The sequence below is a fragment of the Tenrec ecaudatus genome, chromosome X, assembly GCF_050624435.1.
Source record: "Tenrec ecaudatus isolate mTenEca1 chromosome X, mTenEca1.hap1, whole genome shotgun sequence".
Lineage (NCBI taxonomy): Eukaryota > Metazoa > Chordata > Mammalia > Afrosoricida > Tenrecidae > Tenrec > Tenrec ecaudatus.
In genome coordinates, this window is record NC_134548.1 from 111,701,641 (window position 1) to 111,706,912 (window position 5,272).

The 5,272-nt window shown below is 49.7% G+C and overlaps 1 long non-coding RNA gene across 1 annotated transcript; it reads right to left on the minus strand.

The window, feature by feature from the left end:
* Positions 1 to 1,146: 1,146 nt before the first annotated feature.
* LOC142433986 (uncharacterized) lies at positions 1,147 to 3,152 on the minus strand. The gene is made up of 4 exons (XR_012781103.1): positions 3,109 to 3,152; positions 2,492 to 2,564; positions 1,827 to 1,973; positions 1,147 to 1,293 (listed from the first exon to the last, which is right to left on the minus strand). It is a non-coding gene; the product is annotated as an uncharacterized LOC142433986 (long non-coding RNA).
* Between the last annotated feature and the right edge of the window lie 2,120 nt (positions 3,153 to 5,272).

Consider the following 5,272-nt stretch of genomic DNA (forward strand, 5'->3'; position numbering starts at 1 on the left):
TGATGGGGGTTGAAAGGATGAACCAGTGACAATGATCTACCTACAACCCTTTCCCAGGGGAAAGACAGTAGGAAAAAAATGGGTGAAGGGAGACATCGGTCAGTGTATAATATGAAATAATAAAAATTCACAAATTAACAAGCATTCCTGAGGGAGGGATGGAAATTAATGAGGACCAAAGGCTCAAGTAGAAAGAAAATTCTTTGGAAATGATGATGGCAACAAATGTACAAATGTGCTCGACACATGTATGTATGTATGTATGTATGTATAGGTTGTGATAAGAGTTGTATGAGCCCCCAATAAAAAGATTTCTAAAAATCTTAATTTTGAGTAATGTCTGTGAGTCCTGAGTGACCATTCCAATCAATTATGAAACCCTGCATAAGAAGCGCAGCGTGGGAGGAAGAGTTGGTGTCAGAATAGGTAGCAAAGGATGGAGCCTACGCCTGACTCTTCCTCATGACAACAGGGAAGCCAGGTGTCAGATTGTCCACATCTATGCTGATTCTTGCATTCGCTAACCAACCTGCTCACCATCTGTGCTAAGGGACCTCTCACCTGTATGACTACTGTACTGTCTTACCTCATAGACTTCTTCCGACTGTTACTGTCCTTCAGGCTATCTCCAGCCCGCATTCACAGAAAGATGTGGAGAAAAGTGGACAATTGCACCCATTTCTTTATGAACTCCCTGATGACATCCATCATAGAAAGAAACCACAAAGCCCAAACCATGGCCCACGAGGCCTCCTGTGATCTGGCCCCTCCTACCACACTGACCTGATTTATTGCCATTGCCTTCCTAATGGTTTTTGCCCTCCAGCCAAACGTTGCCTCACATAAACCACGCTTGTTCACACCTCTGGACCACTGTCGTGGCTGTGCGTTTTGTACATAGTACTCAGATACTATGAACTTCCACTTATTATTTGAAAATCAGCTCAATGCGAGTCCTATAGAGAAGACTTCCTTGACCTGCTCATCCCACTTCTTTCATATTATACTTCCTCTTTCCTTCAGAGGATCTAATGCTTAATTGTAGCAGCAGCCCCTGCAGAATGTAATCTACCAGGCAGTGCTGATAATGCATGACTGAAATGCACACTGCAAGGATTTCACATAACAAACAGCATCACTCTTTATTTTTGAAAGTTATAGAAGTTGGGTCGCACAGAAGAGGGATGGCCACAAGGATGATGAAGATGACAAGAACCTTGGTTCCTTTGGAGATTCCCTTGTAGGGGCTGCGCACCCTTTCATGCATTTACCTTCTGAGACCTCAATCAGTGGCTGGAGAGAGGAAAGAGAGGCATCAGGGCATCCTCGGAGCCAGGACGCCTGAGTGTCACTCCCAGGCCACTTTGTCTCTGCTCACTTGGCCTATATTCCAAGACTTGGTTGTGGACACAGCAAAAATCTATGAGGCCTGGTGTCACCCTAGTGGGTCTCATGGAGGTAGCTGGCATTGAGGAAGGTCAGGCTGCACGCACCAGGACAAACTGGAAACACTGAGCACACAAGGTGGCTTACCAAGCTGTGCATCTGAAACCTGCTTTCAAGCGCAGTTCTTGTGACAAAACGGTTGTAAGGGGGAAACTCCTAGACACATGTGTTTGTCCATAAAGACACATGGTCCATGGACGTCAAGAGCCCTGAGCACCTGTTATAAACCACTACATGGCTCAATGGGCACACAGTGGAAATGAGGTCCAGTGTGATATAAATAAGTAAAATGCATTACCTGAGTTTCCTTTACTCGCTCTGTAGCAGCTCCCATCCCCACCCACTCCACACTCACTCTCGAGAGCACAGGACACTCATACCAGACTGGGCATAGGTGTCCAGTGCATTTCCTGTTGCTCCTGGGACGTGGTGGGCACAAAGCTGGGGGATGCTGTGGGCGCGGGGTCACTTTGTGGTTCTTGGGGCTCACTTCAGTCCCAGTCATTTGGTCATTAATGGTGAACAAGCTGGAGAAAGAAGGGGCCTCAGACAGTTGGACACACGGACAACCCCACAGTCCCAACAACTATCCCGCCCACACTCGACAGCAACTTTCCTACTAGGCACGACTGTGCCTGCCTCCCAACACTTTGACCAGTATCCTTTTCCTTCACATGATCCTGCCTTTGGGGAGCTATCTGCACCCTTCACTGGGTGTATAGGTTTCCCCCACCCCAGAGAGAGTTTCATACTTGCTTTTACCTTTACAACAGACAACCGGCTGGTTATGCTAAGCATCATATTCTGAGACGCACACAAAGTCCGAGAGGTGTCATGCAGACAAAACTAGTGAAGGCTGGTGTCAGGGTGAGAAGTCACCATGCCACCGCCTACACTCTACACACCAGGCCGGCGTGCTCATGGGATCTACCTTTTGGAATTCAGCAAACCTGGGGAAATCCTGAGGAATCCCGTGTCACCATCCCACCCGGTGTCCATTATGTGGGATGGGTGTTGCCCCTGGGAGGGAAAACACAGCACGAACCTGGAATCACTGCCAGTCCTCAAAAGGAAGGTCCGCTTGAAGGCACAGACAGGACGCTCACACATACCATCGACTTCAAGGACAAAGCACAGGACAGCCAGTCAGGGTCCCCATGCTTTACACACTCAACCCTGGTGTTTATATCTCATAGAAAACTGAGGATGCCACCCCGGGACAGCTATCCCTGGTCAGTCAGCATTTCAGTGGGCAAAAGAGGTGCAATCTCTTCCAACTGATAAGCTGCCGCTCTGTGTCAGGTCCTGTGTCAATCTCTTCACAAATGCATTTGCCATATTCTCCAAATTAGCCTAAGAGAGGGAAATTACTAGCCTCACTTGGAAATGGGTCGACCAGGAGGTTAAACGGATGCCCCAGGGGACCATAGTGAGGGTACATGATGAGAGTCATCAAACTCTATGTCCTGTGCCCCTTCCACCTGGGCTGTGGTCAGACCAGCTAGCAGTCATGGCTGTGGGTCAGTCAAGAGTGAGCAGGGGGTGGGGGAGGGGGAAGCTGGACACAATAAAGGGAAAGGAAAGGGAAGGACGGAATGAAGACTGGAGACCACTTGAGTGGGAACAGTGGGGAACAGGGGGAGAAACTTGGCAGACACTCACCCTCCTGGAACTGCCCACGGACAGAGAAGCAGAGTATCATTCTCTAAAAAAGAAAAATAGTTCAGGTTCCCAGGAAGCCATTCCTTCTCCTTCCCAACTCTGTCCACTGGCTCTGGCTCTTTGCAGCAGCAGTGCCTACCCTCTGAACACAGGTGTCCACCACGAAGGAGCTGAGGTCATGCTCGGTCCTGCGCAACACACAGAGGAAGTCAACAACCTCCTTTTTGGTTTCTTTCAGCACCCGAACACAGGGGCCTGTGGGAAAAGAGGAAAGATGGTCAAGAGCTGCCTCACTCACTAGATCCCTGTGATTTACCCATTCATACCTCCTGCCTCATCCAGTCTCCAGTCTCACATACCAATTTCCTTGCGCTCCTTCAGATTCCTGTTGTCCATGAAATAGTTGGCCAACCTGACACAAGGAAGAAAGCAGGAACAGGAGGTGGAGGACTTGCCAGTGTCTGCTGGGAGTCACAGGGTCAGGGCTGTCGTCTGGTCTGAGATACTCACATGGGCTGACCCCCAGGGTTGAAGAGAGTAGTCAGTGAGAAGCAGGCATTGTCGTGGTAAGCACTTAGGAGACACTGTCGGTCCCCATTATCATAGATACTGTAATACCTAAGGGGAAGCAAGAGCTCCTTAGAGACTTAAAAGACCCCACTGCCCCCACCATATTCAGGCCTATGCATGGGCATATGGACCCATCTCAATGTGCGTGCTGCCTCAGGGCACAAAAAGGTTCTTACTGCTTCAGGAACTTCAAACTAGATCCTTCAGGGCCTCTGATTCAAAGACACTCCCCTGGAATGAACATGGACTTCAGAACCCTAGCTGCCATCCCTTCCTCACCCATCACTCCAAGCCCAGCTTGGTCCTGCCTCCTCACCTGGCAGGCTGCTAACTTCTTGTCATCCCCAATGCCAGAGGAATCAGGCGAGGGAAACTCCTGATTATCCTGGGGAAGGGAAGTAGATGTCAGCAGAGATGACTGGCATGGGGCACGTGATGAGGAATAGGGATGGGCACAGGAAATTAGGAGAGGTCAGAGGTCCTGGGAAAAGCCAAATGCTAAAGGGCCTAGAGATTCCAGGGGCATGTTTATCACAGGGTCTTCCCAGAGAGTTGAGCTGTTAGTGAGAACTGCTGAGAAAGTCCTCAGGTTTTATCAGCTTCTCCATGGGGGCTTTCTACCCAGGAAGATTAGGGGCCAGATCCAAACATCTAACCTGGGCAGGGTCTAAGGGAGTCAGGGCAGGTTTGGGGTGGCATTACGTAGCAGACAGAGGGATCCTGGAAAAAGAAATATACTCACCAGGCTTAAAAACTTGGAGAACAATTCCGGGAGTTCACTGTTCAATGTCAAGGCAAAAGAGAAAATCAGAGCTTGCCTGCTTGCCTGAAACAAGGACAGCTGCACAGGATCACCGATGGGTTTGTTTCCCACTCAATGGTGTGTTACCTTTCAATGTCAATACCCTTCAAGGACCCTGCGCACTGCACCAGGGACTCACCCAGACAGAGAACTGGAGGATGCCAGCCCCATGCCTGTGTCTTCCCCAGGGTATCACAAGGCATAACTGAGCTCATGTTACTGTGCTTATCCGGAGAGATGGTGCACAGAGACTTTCTGCCTGCACATATCTCTTCTGGCTCCAGGCCTTTCCCTGTGTCCATCTCCTCTTCAGCCTTCATCTGCAATGAAAAGCAGGAAACATGAAACAGGGAGTGTGGACCAGGAGGGCCCCTTCCCTCTCAAGTCCACCATCTCCCACAAAACGCCTAACCACCTGTCTTTTGTCCCCACCCTAATGAGCCCTGACTCCTTCCTTTCCCTGTGTGCTCTGTGACTGCTTCTCACCTGATTTTCTAAGAGGTTCCTGCTCTGCATGGTGGGATCATTCTTCCCTACATTGGGCAGGCCCACCAGCTGACTGGGGTTAGTGTTGCTCAAGGTGTAAGACAAAATCTGCGGAGAGAAAAGGCTCCAAGAAGTGACACCTGGGAAAATTCTGCCCTCCACCCCAGATACCCCATCCTCCTGAGACCCTCAGCAGGAGCAAAACTGAAGGCCTCCCTTAGGCATGTTCTCTTCATGAATCTGAAGGGAATAAGCCGTGTCCTTTCTAACATTCAGTCCCATTTCAGTAGCATGTAGCATCACTCC